General features: G+C 38.4%; 1 long non-coding RNA gene across 1 annotated transcript in view; it reads right to left on the bottom strand.

Moving 5' to 3' along the window:
- The window catches only part of LOC116447762, a 138765-nt gene that overhangs the window by 45510 nt on the left and 79429 nt on the right, over nt 1-13826 (bottom strand). The window lies entirely within an intron of this gene.

The raw sequence follows: 13826 nt of genomic DNA, 5'->3' as shown, positions 1-13826 counted from the left end.
AACAGCACTACAGCTGAGGCTTGCTCAGGAACTCACAAAAGTTACCTCGTGCATCTGGCAGGGTGCACTGCTGTTCATATCAGTCTCACAGCCTTATTGGGATCATGTTTCCCTAGACTACCTATGACAACTCTTTCCAGCCATGGGAAAACTAGCAAGATACCCACTTTAGACAAACTAGAGCCATGTCCAAGTCATGATCCTCTAGGAGTCCACTGGAGTTTCCTGCAGAACCTGGTAGCCAGCTGATCCTGCTTTCCCTCCCACAGAGCATAACCATAAGACTTCATCCATCATCTTCATAGTATTTCTCCAATTTTTCAATACAATTTTTGGATTCCATTTCCATCTTCCAACACACCCACATTTTCTCCCAGATGTGCTCCAGGTTTAAAAAGCTGTCACACTATTCAACCCTCTAGCTCATTCGTTACAAAAATGAAAAAATGCACACAGAAAATAACCAGACCCAAGACAAGTAACTGAACAGCACTGTTCAACATTGCCCTCCATTTTGAATCTGGACCATCAAGCAACTGTCTGGGTATGGATTTCCAAGTAACATCAGCTATATTGTGCTCCCCTAGAGTATCTTAAAGTTACTTTCCTTGAAAGATCTGCTACATCATTGTAACTGTTTTTTTCAATTGGACCAGCCTTTCAGAAAAAAGTACTTTCGGAGTTTTCTGTGGCAGTTGAAAGCTATCTGTGAAATACCTTGGTTCTTTTACTACACATTTTGGAGTTTTTTTGTTTGCCTGGGAGGATCAGGTTGTTTCTGTTCTGGAAGGTAAGAACCTTTCCAAAAATCACAGATGCTATCATTTCTTGGCTGTCCTCATTTAAGTTACCTCTGACTTTAATATTAATCAGCCAGAATTTACCTAGCAGGTACAATCAAGTCTAAAAATTTGTCTGTCCACAAAATCTTTCTTCTCTATTATTAAATAAAAGAAGAGATACTGTTGTAACCACTGGACTCTGCCTAGCAGGCTGCTGCTCCCTGAGAGCTCAGCCAGGTTTCCTAGGGCCATGCGAGCAGTCGCATCCCAGAGTCCATTTGGGACAGCCCCGCGAGCTGGCTCCAGCAGCCAGCAGCGTTACAGGGCAGGGGGGGTAAAGAAGGCAGAGAAGGGTCTCTCATGAGGGTTTGAGATGGCTTTAATCACATCCTGTCCCCACGACGTTCAGAGGCAGAGAGACAACGAGGTCTGGGTGCAGGATGGTTTTGTCAGGGGCCCTGGGGCGGTCCCTAGGTGAGGTTGGGGTACAGAACAAATAGGGAGAAACCGAGGGAGTGGCCAAGGCTAGGGGGGTGGAACAGGCCACCACAAGACGCAATTTGATTTAAAGAGTGTGACTGATTTGTACCCTACTGCACTCCTTTCCCAGCTCAGCCACTTTAACCCCTCTCTCACCACCACCATGTGCCTTGGGTTACCCTGTCTCCTGCTTACCAACAGCTTCACTCGGGCCTGAAGTTTGGCAGTTCATAGTGAACATCCCACCAATAGTGCTCATCATGGCTCTTCTTTTTAGCTGTCACACAAGGATCAGCAGTTTTCTGTCCTCCTTGATCTCTGCCTTGGAAGAAGCATATGCAGATTTCATACACAGAGCCATGCCTCTTTCCTTGAAGGTCTCTTTTTTTCTTTTTTTTCAAGATTTTGTCTTTGTTGAATAAGTTCTTCAAGTATTAGTATAGCTGTCACATAAAGTACTTCACAAAACCCAAAATTCTCTACTTTGTGTAGGCCTAACAAAGACATCAAAGGTGATCTAAAAACTTTCCTATCATTCTCTGTCTCTTTGAGCTTGTCACAAAAAAAAAAATATATAAAATCACTGATTTTTGACTCTGGCCAAGAAGCCGTAACACTTACCTGCAGATGCTTATCGTCCCTTCATAGACCTTAATTTAAAACCCTGCACTGGTGTGAGGAAGCTCATGAACATTGGTGTAATTTCCAAGCTGAACCAAGGGATGGTGCTTTCCAAGCAGAAGAGCAAATAAAAATAAGGACTTAAGATGAAGCATTATCACTTTACCTGGTTACTCACTATTTGTTACTTCTTTCTGCTTTATCAAACCTGACATATGCATGAAAGAAAAATTCTATAACACACGGAAATGAGACAAAGTTAGAAGGAACTCAGCGGTCACAATCCCCAAGCACCTCATGCATTATAAGAAGCCGTTAGAAGTTACACCAGCATGATGTTATTTACATCACGTCTGCATTTAGTTAATCACTGTAGGAATTCATTCAATTCCTTTCTTTGTTAAAAGCAGAGGAAGAATAAGGAATTTTATATTCAGGACAAAATTTGCAAAGTGTCTGTATAGGTATTTGTTTATCAACTAAAAAAATGAGGTTTTCATATATAAGGCATATGAAAAGATTTATTGACACTAATTAGTTAGGACAAAAATATTGATCCAGTGCACCACAAGCAAGTTTAACCTCCTACAACATTACGCTTCCACAATGCCTGTGAAGATATATACGATAAGCTCTGTACACAAATTATTTTCCCATTACTTTTATAGGGTTTTCTTAAGGAAAGATCATAATGGAACAATTATGTTATTGGTAAAAACAACACTTTCACCTAGTTCTGAGACTACACAGATGGAGCCAAGATGGATGTCAGACTTTTAATAGAAACTCATGGACAGAAAACCCCATCTTAAAAGGTTGCAAGCAGAAAGTTGTCTTCTTTTCAGAAATTGTTAAGTTCAAGACAGGAGTACCACCCCCACACATATTTCCAGTTCTCAAAAGCCTCAAATAAACCTGCCTCAGCCTTCAAATCTTGCAATATAAAGACTTTAAAGTAAAATTCTTGTCTTTCATCGACTTGAATCAAAAAAAATTCTGAAGAGTAGCAGCTTAATTAAATTTAGCTTCTGCAACACAAAATTTTCTATTATATTTCTATGTCCATTAATGCTTTAGGAGAAAATCCACAGTATATGCAGAAATATAGCAAAACCAATAGCATTTTAAAATGAAGTGAGAATGAAATAAAGCCCAATAATTTTGTAGTAAAGTAACTCTGAAAGTCTGCACACAGACAAGGCAAAAGGAAAAGCAGAACTTTCTCCATATTCTTATTTCCATTCAAGTCAGAGATTTTTTTTAAATATTAAATATTTAATTAATTTAATGAAATATTTTATTAATTTAAATTAATTTAATAATAATTTAATATTAAAAAACCCCATATATTGCCTTTTCCTCACATAAGAAACTGGCAGGGAGCTGCTAGAGACAATATTTATGACTGAGGTTAAAGAGCGAAGGCAGCAGCCCCACCTTGAAGGCCCTGGACAGGCCCTCCCTGCCCCGACTGGCAGAAACACCTCATGGGGCCCCAAAATCCCAGCCACAGCAGAGCCCCCATCCTCACATCAGAGTCTCTGCACTGTGCAAAATCAACTTGAGAAGTTTTAAACTTCTGTTTCTTACGGAATTATACTTATTTGTCAACCAGGAGTGAAGATCACCGTCATCCTTTCCATGTTGCTTTCTTTGGGTTTGTTCTTGTTGGGGGTTTTTTTACGTAATTGTGTTAAAACATAGCACATAGGTTATTTAACAAAACAAACAACCCTATTACAGCAGCTGCTCCACATCTAAAGAGCAAAGAGTTCACAGTAGTTTTCTTTTTCTTGGTCTGCTTTGATTGAAAGCTATAACCACTAAACGATGATGAAAATCAGAGTAAACCAACAAACCTTAACCTTACTTACTAATTAAGCCAACCTAATTTTCACCAGTCGAGGATATAGCATCAGTAACTGCTTTAAATAATCAGAGAAGTAACTTATTTATATACATATATTTTATCACCTACTTTGTCTGTACTTCATTACCTTAAGCTGTTTTATGAAATCCACTTCAGGTTATTCTCGTACCAGCACTAAAAATGAAAAAGTATTATGGTGGCTGGTGAACATACATTACAAGGGACAGAGAGTTCTCAGTAAGACAAGTCCCTAGTACCACAAGAACCACTTAGGTTAGGGTGACCAAAAAGACTTCTCCCAGGATGCTTGTTCTGTTACGTTAATCTGTCCCAGTTTGGATTCCCTGGTTGGCTGTCAGACCCTACCCCCTCGTCACTCCCCCAGAGTTCCCCATTGGTCCCCGTTCCCCAGTCCCGCCTTTTCCCTGCCCCCGGATAAAACTGTGAGTTTCTGGCGCATGTTGGTATTTGCCTCTGCACCCTTGGACACTGTAGCAGCGATAAATGCTCCTGGTGGAACGCATGCCAATGCCCTTCTCGACTCTTTGCTGCCGACTGTAACACTGAACCCACCCGTGCGTCTGTGGGGGCACGCGGGACCCCTCAGAGCAGAGCAGGGACAGTATTAAAGTATGACCATTTTTTCGCTGTCTCTTAAAAGCCGATTTAGACAGGTAAACTTCCTGAGCAGAAAGATAATTTATCTAGTAAAACTATTAATTTTTTTTCACATTGCTCCACCCTGTGAAAGAAAACATGTGAATCATATGTACAAACAGTGGTATTTTTTTAGCCTCATCACAGCAGGCCTTGAGCTATTTTAACCACACCCCTCATGGGGTAGAGTTGTTTCCCAGCAGGCCATTATAAAACAAAACAAGATTATGTTACTGAAATCAGCTTCTGTAAAACAAAAAACATTTTATGTCTCAGTGATTTAAAGAACATGGCAGTTTATGAACACTACAGCCTTCTGTGGTTTGCTACATCACTGCTTCAAAATTACAATTACTGCCCATCAAAACAGCAATCTGCAGGAACCCAGAATCTCTGCAACGTCTCATGTAAAGTACTTTAGGCAGCACTTCACAGTGCTTTGGGTTTGATACTTTCCAAGACAGGTGTTTTTATCAGTAGTGTTTTCTCTTAATTGCTCATCCTTTCCCTGCTCTGGGTAGATCACAGGGGGTAGTAGCTTTATCTGACCCTGTCATGAGGCCAGAGAAAGCTTCTGAAACTGAGTCAGGATGATCTTTACATTGGTATTTCACAACAAGAAGCATATTTCTCCAGTTTAGAGGCACACAGCAGCATCCGGAATAGGAGAAACCTGGGCTGCCATTCTTTTGAAGTTTCACAGAAAACATACTTTCTTGATTTCCTACTACAACAACGCAGCAGGGTTACTTATCTTGCTGTCACCAGCCTGTTCCACTGTTTCACCTCTTCTATCCTACAAGCACAATGTGTCCTCAATGCTTCCAATGGCAGTGCCCGTGTCCCCAGCACAGTCACTCATCCTTCGGTACATGATGCACTTTGGCACAAGCCCCAAGACTCACAGGAAAAGGACACTTCAAAGGGAGGAGGTGAGGGCTCTGCTCAAAGATGAGGAGAAGTGAAGAGGCCACATGCAGAGTGTCACACTGCGGCCGAGAAAAGAAACACCTGAAAGCTCTGCACATCCCTTAGTGGAGGAACCGGGGACAATAAGATGAAGCAGTCCTTAAACAAAAGGTTACATTTGAGAAGAGCTTTGTGCTGGATTTTTGGTATGAGGTATCTGTTCCTTGTGGCCAAAGTAAACTATAGATGGGGGAAATTACACCTTTTATCTCTGAATTCGTTACTTTCTTTTTCCATTATTTCGGTTCCCACCTTCTGCTTTGGGACATCTGCCTTTAAATCCTATGGATTTCAAGCTAATATTGCTCACTCTTTCAGTTTTGCAACATTCAGTATTTCATAACTGTGAGAAGACTTTTATATGCTAGAATCTGGTGATTTTGTGAGTAGGTCAACTTTTGATTTACAGGTAAAAGGAAAAAGCCTCATAACTACAGAGAAAAGCTGAAAATACATGTCCTAAAAAGCTCAAAAATTCCATTATAAAGAACAGGAAGTGTCTTAAATGTCCTACAAGTTACAGGCTCAATATTGAGGTATTTATTAATTTTTTAATGTTGTTCAATGACTTTAATGTTTCAGTGTTTTAATATTTTTTCATTTTCCCTGCATAGTCTTCTGTCTCATTTCTGATTCACTCAGGTGCATTTGAAAAAAGCAGATTAAAAGCAGGAAAAACACAACTTGTTTGAAGTTTCTTTCCTACCCTACCCTCTTTTCTGTTTTTCAGTTTTGATTGCTTCAAATGCCAGCTCATGTGATACTTTCACACATTCTTCCTAGTACCATGACAATAGCATGTTGTAATGTAAATCATGAATAATTGGTACTTTAATCAGAAACAAACAAGACAGTAATACTCTCATTTTTTTTTCCAGAATGAGAAAATTAAAAGAAAAAAAAAAAGGAGGGACCTTGCAATCATAATAAATGTTCTGCTGGTTCTGCAAAGAGAGCAAATACTTGCAGGGATGTTTTTTTCACTGGAGAGTAGAGGGTATGTCCTGCCTTGGACTGAAGGATGTGCTGGATTGACCCTGCCAGCTTTCATTTCATGACCTTTACAGAACAGAGGCTCATGAGTGTTGCAGTAACTAAGTTTCATCTACTGAAACTATGGAACTTTTTTTTTTACATTCCCCTAGATACAAGGATAAACCAGTGATACTGCTTGTTAAAGCAACTGGAATCCTCCTTTAATATGAAAAATGTTAATTCTTCTTAAAATTATGCTTTACATGCAGATGAGTTTTCACAGCAGAGTTCATTAATGAGGATGCTTTTTGTTTTTAAAGCAGTTACTGTCAGTTGCAAAGTTTCTGAAATGACAGTTGACAACAATTTTACATTTTTATTCCTAAGATTTTATATGACATAAGGCTGAACGCTGTTTTGGCAGTCAAAAAGCACAGGTTCACATTTCAGAATCTCTTTGTAATCACTGACTATTAAAGTCATGATTGTTGTATTCAAAACAAGTCTATTCATACAGGCACTGCTTGCATGATTCTGCAAATTCTCTCCTTTGATACATTTTGGTCCACCTTCAGGGGAATAACTGCCACGTCCAAAAGAGACATGCTCAGTTTTGCAGAAATGTCATCACCTCCGTAATGATTCCGAGGATCACCCCCGGAATGCCATCTTGCACCCTGGTACATCACAGCATTAATGGGCTACACATAGTAATTGCTGCATCTTCAGGCTAAAAGCTACTTATTGCTTTTCTTTCAGCTCATTCCCTTCTTATGCCTGGAACCACGTTTGTGCAGAACAGCATCATTTATGTCTGGAGCTCATTCCTCTTTGTTTTATTGCCTACCTCAATAGCACCTGGGTCAGTCTTGGTCCCGTAGTGCTCTTGGTGCACAAGAGATAATAATGCATCCCATTCTGGTAAAACACTTGATCCATTCCCCTCATCCCAGATGCAATGATGTGTCCCTGAACAGTTGAAATCATGCGGTTTTGGTTAGTTAAACTCTATCAAAGACAGCCAATTAGTTCAAGATCTATTTGTGGGAAGAAAGCTTTTAATCACAGCTTTTAGAAGCCTAAATGATGGTGTTAAATAATAGACAGAGACAAACAATATTGATTGCCCAGGCTGACGTAAAAAAACTTTAATCCCTTTGAGATTCTGAAGGTCATTTTATATTGTTATATATTATGCTCTGTCACTTTATCTTTTTCAAAATATTTGGATGGTACCACTTTGATATTTATTACAAAAATAATAAAAGACCTGAAAGAACCTTAAGAAGTCATCCCATTTATGCCCCAGAACTTGATACAAAGTCAAGTATAACTATGCTGTCCATGCAAGATATTTGCCTAACCTATAATTAAAATTCTGCAGTTAAGGGCGTTTCACAGCCTCCACAGGTAGCCTTTTTTGGTTCTTAAATATCCATATATTTAATATCTACTTGATCTAAATCAGCTTTTCTTAAAATTAAGGTAATTACTACCTTTTTTATAGCCTTTTGATTCTTAAAAACTACGAAAATGTCTTCCTCCAGCCTCTCTTTTCTGTGCTAAACAAATGTAATATCTTAACTCTTTCTTGTCAAGCGTTTTATAAATCTTGCATGTATTGTGTGATCCATTTTACATAAATGTGTATTTAGGATCAACTCTCAAATTATAAGAGTGCAATACTGTGTGTTTTGAACTTGCTGAGACAAAATAATTTTTTTAATATTCTATGGAAATTTTTATTACCTAGATATGTTGCTGAAAAAATCTGCAAATAGTTGGCTTTTCTGAGTTAGTACTTTCCAATGAAAAACAAAGCACCAGCAGAAAATAAAATCCACAGGACCTTTTCTCTATTGGCAACATTTAAAAGGCCCAAACATATCCTCAGATATAGATTATTTACTAAAATTAGGTATTATTTTTTGCAAACATTAAAAGTTTGAGCTTGCATCAGGCAATAATTGATTCAGACTCATATGTTGCCAAAATTGTTTGTAATAACAGTCCTAGAACCCGGTTTCCCTGTACTAAATCACAATAGCTCTAAGGGAAATTACACTTTCTTCCCAACCAGTCTCTCACCAAAGACACTATTGCTTAAAAAAAAGTTTGTAGATTTCGCTCAGATTCAAATTTAGTCATTTCTTTCCCAAAACAAAAGCTTGCCTCTGAGCAGTTTTCTTTCACAAATCTGAATTCTGACTAATTAAGTTTTACCAAAAAAAAGCTGTCACTACAAATTTCTGGTCTATTATGCCATAAGCCATACATCTATATGTGACCCGCTTTCTTTGTGGATTCAAAGAGGAAAACAGAAGAACTGGATAATTTTAGGTGAATTGGCTCAATGTACAAAAAAATCTGGAACACTTATTAAAAATTGTTTGTGAGCGCTGGGACAGCAGCAGGGAGGTTAACAGCAGCCACTGTGTTAAGTCAAGTGCAAACATCAAATCTGGCCAGTTTCCTTTCAAGACAGACTGTGTGAACAGGAAAGAAGGAGTAAGTGTCATGTTCTTTGGTTTTAGTAAAGCTTTTGACAGTTTTGCATGACATTCTCATAGGGAAGCTTCAGAAATATGATGCAAGTGAAATTACTATGAGACAGATGTAAAATTAAGTAGATAACTGACACAGAACCAAGAGGGACTGCAGGTAACATTGACAAGCAGGATTAGAGCTTGAAATAATCTTGACAGAAGGAAAAAGACAACAGAATTCCAAAGTGAGAAATCCAAGTTGCTGTGTGTGGGCAAGGGAACTGATCTGGGAGAATCCAAGTGCCTGCCCAGGCACCTGTACTGCAAGGCAGAGGCTGGGAGCTGCTGCAAGTTCCCATAACAGCACAAATACTCCTTCAGGAGGCACCACAATAAACAATCCTTTCAAAACACACAACCCGGGATTCCTCCCACCTAACCTGACATGATTAATAGTTGGCTGTCTACACTATTCACACAAACTCTCATCATTTTAAAGACTCTACAGAGATCTTATAAAAAAAAAGATGGACCCTTTCTTTACCTGCAGCAGCAGTTCCAATGGGACAATCCTCTGTTTCTCTTCCCTAACTCTGAATCACTTGGAAATGTATCACTTGTATGAGTGACAGAAACCCTTTCAATATTTATTCATGCATGCTCATTTGTATGGTCACTATCAAGTCCAGAAGAATTTAAAAATTGATCACAAAGCTAATAAAATAAAAATTACTGTATGTTGTTGGTCTAAGTTGGTCATAAAATCTGACCCAGTGAATTAGACCCCAGATATGAAGTAATTAAGTAAAAAAAGAATGTCCTGTTTGTCATTAGAAGAGAGCAAGGTGTAAAGGAAAGCTTGTGTCTCATATCAGGTTAGGAGACAAAGGTTAAAATTCAAGCTTTTCTTGCAAAGTTTGTGTAGCTCCTTTGACCTATTGTGTAAAGTGAACCGATTTAAATGAAAAAGCACTGATAAATTTAGTATAGGTCAGACTTTCATATCTTTTTTGTTCCTCTCCTTTGCCATGTTTCAGTCATCTCCCTTTTAAATCTGATCTTCTCAAGTGGGTCAGATAAGTGTATACGTTGCGCTTGAGTTCCTGTGGGCTGATTCAATGTGACTAAATCAACAAGTCTGAGTCACTGCCTGTGCAATCCTTTTCAAAGTCTCTTTGCAGGGCCAGGAAAGTAGTACAGAAAGCTAGAAACTGGATCTCTGAACTCTGCAGGCAGTGCCTCTATTCTCACCTTCTTCTGGGGCAGAAAGGAGCATCCCTTCCCTGGCGTGCTCAGGAGGAAATGTGTGTGGGTCGGATGATGTTTGCCTGAAGCCACAAAAAACTGATGGGCTATGGAAGAGAAGAGCTCTGACTCAGCTTTCCTGTTTATTCTTTTCTAGGTACCTGATTTATTATAGCATGACTTGAACTTGGCTGTCCACTAAGGCAGAGAGTAGGAACAGTTTTAGAGCTGGGACTCAAATAAATGTGATCCCTAAAGAAAAAAAGTTAAAATGACATCTGAAGAGTGAGGTTCAGCAGGAAAATCTTTCATTTCATACCCGCTGAGCAGGACTGGCCAGAATATCACTAATTGCCAACAAACACACAAACACCCCTGCAGCAGGCACTGTGGGCTGCTGGAGTAAGATACCTGAACTGTGTGAGATTCAGTCATCTTAACACACTTTTACTTGACTTTTTGAATAGATTTCCAGGGATCATTTGGCTCCTTGCTGAATATTCCCAACACAGAAAAAGAAAATTAAAGTATCCCTTTTTTCTTTTCTTTTTAATGATACCCAGTTTTTCCCTGCTATAGGAATAAATGGCTCATACTGTAAAGCGTGACTCTACCTTCTTTCTTCATGCTGAGCAAAGTCTTTCTCCTTAAACACTGTTGAACACACAGTATCAGTACTCGTTATCATTGGTAAGGAAGCAGGATTTAGCTCTTAGTCAAGATACTTTCAACAAACACCAGATCAAAAATTAGTCCCAGCACAAACAGTGGTTTAGTAACATCCTGTTCACAGATGCTCTGATCCCTGGAAGTCACATAAATTGTCAGGTCATATAATTTGGCTAAATAATTATTTAAGAGTGACTTTTTTAAAACATAAATGGTGCTCAGCAGTTCCACAGAGGTTTTCAGCTGCTGAAGAGGCTGCCTGTTAATGACAGTTGTCTTACTCAACTGCGTTTGAATTAAGACCTCGGACAGGGAAAAAAAAAAAAAAAGAAAAAGAAAAAAAATTAACAAAACAATACCACATTATTTCCTTCAGGAAACTCTGGATTTTTAATGTTTGCTGATGCTGTATGTTTAATCGAATAGAATTTGGTCATAGAAAAGATTAAAAATTTTGTAAGCTGTGTTGACATTTTGCAGTTGGTGGGAAAGATGCTTCAATAAAATCGGATTCAAGCACTGGAAATCAATAAAGAATGTGAGCAGAATGAGAATTCTACATTGCAGAGAAGTACCTCTGATTTCTATTGAAAGTGGAAGAGGGATCATTATTCTGAGCATGATACTGTTATACTGCAACTTCATCCACCATGGTCTCCTCAAGGTGGCCTTTGACTTGCTTTGAATTTGTGCAGGTAAAAGATTTCCCTGAAGGACCAAATGAATGTCACAGAAGACCTCACAAGTGCAGAGTGGAAACACTTTGTAGGTACGAACAGAATAGTAAGAGAAAGTAGAAGTAGCTTCAAAAAAAACTTCCAGTACTTAATACAAAAGCATAGAACACATTTCCCAAAGCAGGAAAAGATTTTTATGCTATGACAGTCTTGCTGTCTCAGTAGGGCAGCTGGACATAGTCACAATACCAGGGCAAAACTACCTCCTCAAGCCTTCTGTACCCTATTAAAGTTTTGTGATATCTGGGATAGAGTCATACATACCTGGTTACAACGGAGGAAGCATGACAATTTCACAGCTAACGTAAGCAAAAAAATGAAAAGTATATTTTAGTAAAACAGTAATTGAAGTAGAAATAATAGAAATATCTCTCCTAGTGGATTATGCAAGAAGGAACAGTTTTCCTTAGTACTTTATATTTCTGATATGATATATGTGAGGTTTCCAAAAGGATCATCTTCCTTTTGCACTCCTTTCAAAGCTGGACTATATTTGAGGTGTCAGTTTGTTTCAGTGAGCATTTCAATTCTAGTAACAGAACAAAGTTTCATCTCTTTGGAATAAGTAAATAAAATTCTCAACAATACATCAAATCCTGAGTTTGTAAGTATGGATAAACTAAAATACGGACCCAAGGACTGGCATGATCTTCCTTTATTTCAAGCATGCAAGAACTTGCATGTGAACCATGCTATTTCACTGCTTTACCCAAACAAAAGGCTTCCCAGTAATATTCAATTGCCATTTAATGCACTGAACAAAGACCAAATAGTGCTACCATGCACTGAAAGTATGAAAAAGTAAGAACACATCCAATAAAACAGAAAAAAAACCTGCTGTAAACTATCATTTTCTCACTAAGGTTTTGAAGAGCCTTTCCATTTTTAAATGGCTCCCACCAGTGAAATGCATCCTTTGACTTTTATGCGTTTGCTGCCTATGTTTCAAAGCACAAATGCAAAGTATCATTAAAAACATCAACACCACCAAGCTCATTTTCAGCAAAGCCCACATCTTAAGTGGGCTTAAGCCACCAGCCCTTTGGGCTTCTTCAAAACTGTCTAACCTTCTCAGCAGACCAGTAATGATTATTCCCTAATTCCACTAAACCCTTAGGAGTTTATTAACTCACTGGCAGGTTGAATGCCTCTCTTTACAAAAGAAGCCACCCAAAACTGCCTGTTATATGAATTCCTATTTTTTCCTGTGAAGTTTAGTGTCAGTCATAGTCAGTTGTGGAACACCTGTATATGTGATCAGTTCTGACAGACCCATGCCAGTGAATTTAGTGATAATGGTCTCGAGCATAAGAGTTTCTCAATCCCGGGCTCACACACCAAATAGCAGTTAAATGGTGTTTGTTGTAAATATGATAGTATATAATATTCTTCCTATGACTAACAAGGGGTTTAAAATGTAAGAAGGGTTATTCAGTTTTTATTGCAGTGGAATCCAGCCAATACCAAAATAACTGTATTAAACCTTCCTTGCTGAATCTTCATTCTTTACAACAGTGCCACATAAGAACCTCTGAAAACAAACCATTGAAGCACGAGCCATGACCCAGCACCACGCACTCTCCTTCACTTCTATCATATTTCCCGCTTACATCAATGAGAAGACTGTAAGTTTGATACCAGTCATTTATAAAATACACACCACTTGGTAATACTTCACTGAGTCAGGTTCTTCTGACAGTAATTTTTGTACAAGTTCACACAGACCTTATTAACTAAAGCAGCTGTTCTGGATTTCTAGAGGTTCAGCTGAGAACTAAATTTGACCAAAGTCTCAGCAGGACTCTTAGCAGAATTGCACCCTTTTTTGCTAGATATAGGATCAAGAACAAATGTGTTAGAACATAACCCTGTACATGGAAAAACTTCCCTTCAAAATTAAGCAAATATTATAGTATTTGCCCTATATCCACTATAAATCACGGATCCTTCAGATCTCTTAAAAAAGATTGGATAGATTCAAATCTGCTAACAGTTCATCAGATACCATTCTTACCATATTGTTGTTCTCAAAGGACCTGTCAAATGATTCTTAGAGAATATTTTCTGAAGCCAAATTTACCTCAGGGATTATAGTTTTCTGTCAACACATTATATAATTTGTTTTCAGAACTGTTCTATTCAAGGGCAGAACCAGAGCATATGCTCTAGCATACCTCCCCCATGTACTGCTCTACTGCTCCTTCCAGTTGGTGGCTTTCACAGAAATTAATTTAGCAAGTATATAGTAAAAATCTGGACAAAATAAGATTTTACTGGATTATGGCCAAATATCTAGATTTAGCACTGCTTTATCCCGATTCAGTAACTAACACAC

This window comes from Corvus moneduloides, chromosome 9 (assembly GCF_009650955.1).
Source record: "Corvus moneduloides isolate bCorMon1 chromosome 9, bCorMon1.pri, whole genome shotgun sequence".
In the NCBI taxonomy this organism is placed as follows: domain Eukaryota; kingdom Metazoa; phylum Chordata; class Aves; order Passeriformes; family Corvidae; genus Corvus; species Corvus moneduloides.
The sequence above is the reverse complement of the archived record's forward strand: the minus strand, read 5'-3'. Positions and strand labels throughout refer to the sequence as shown.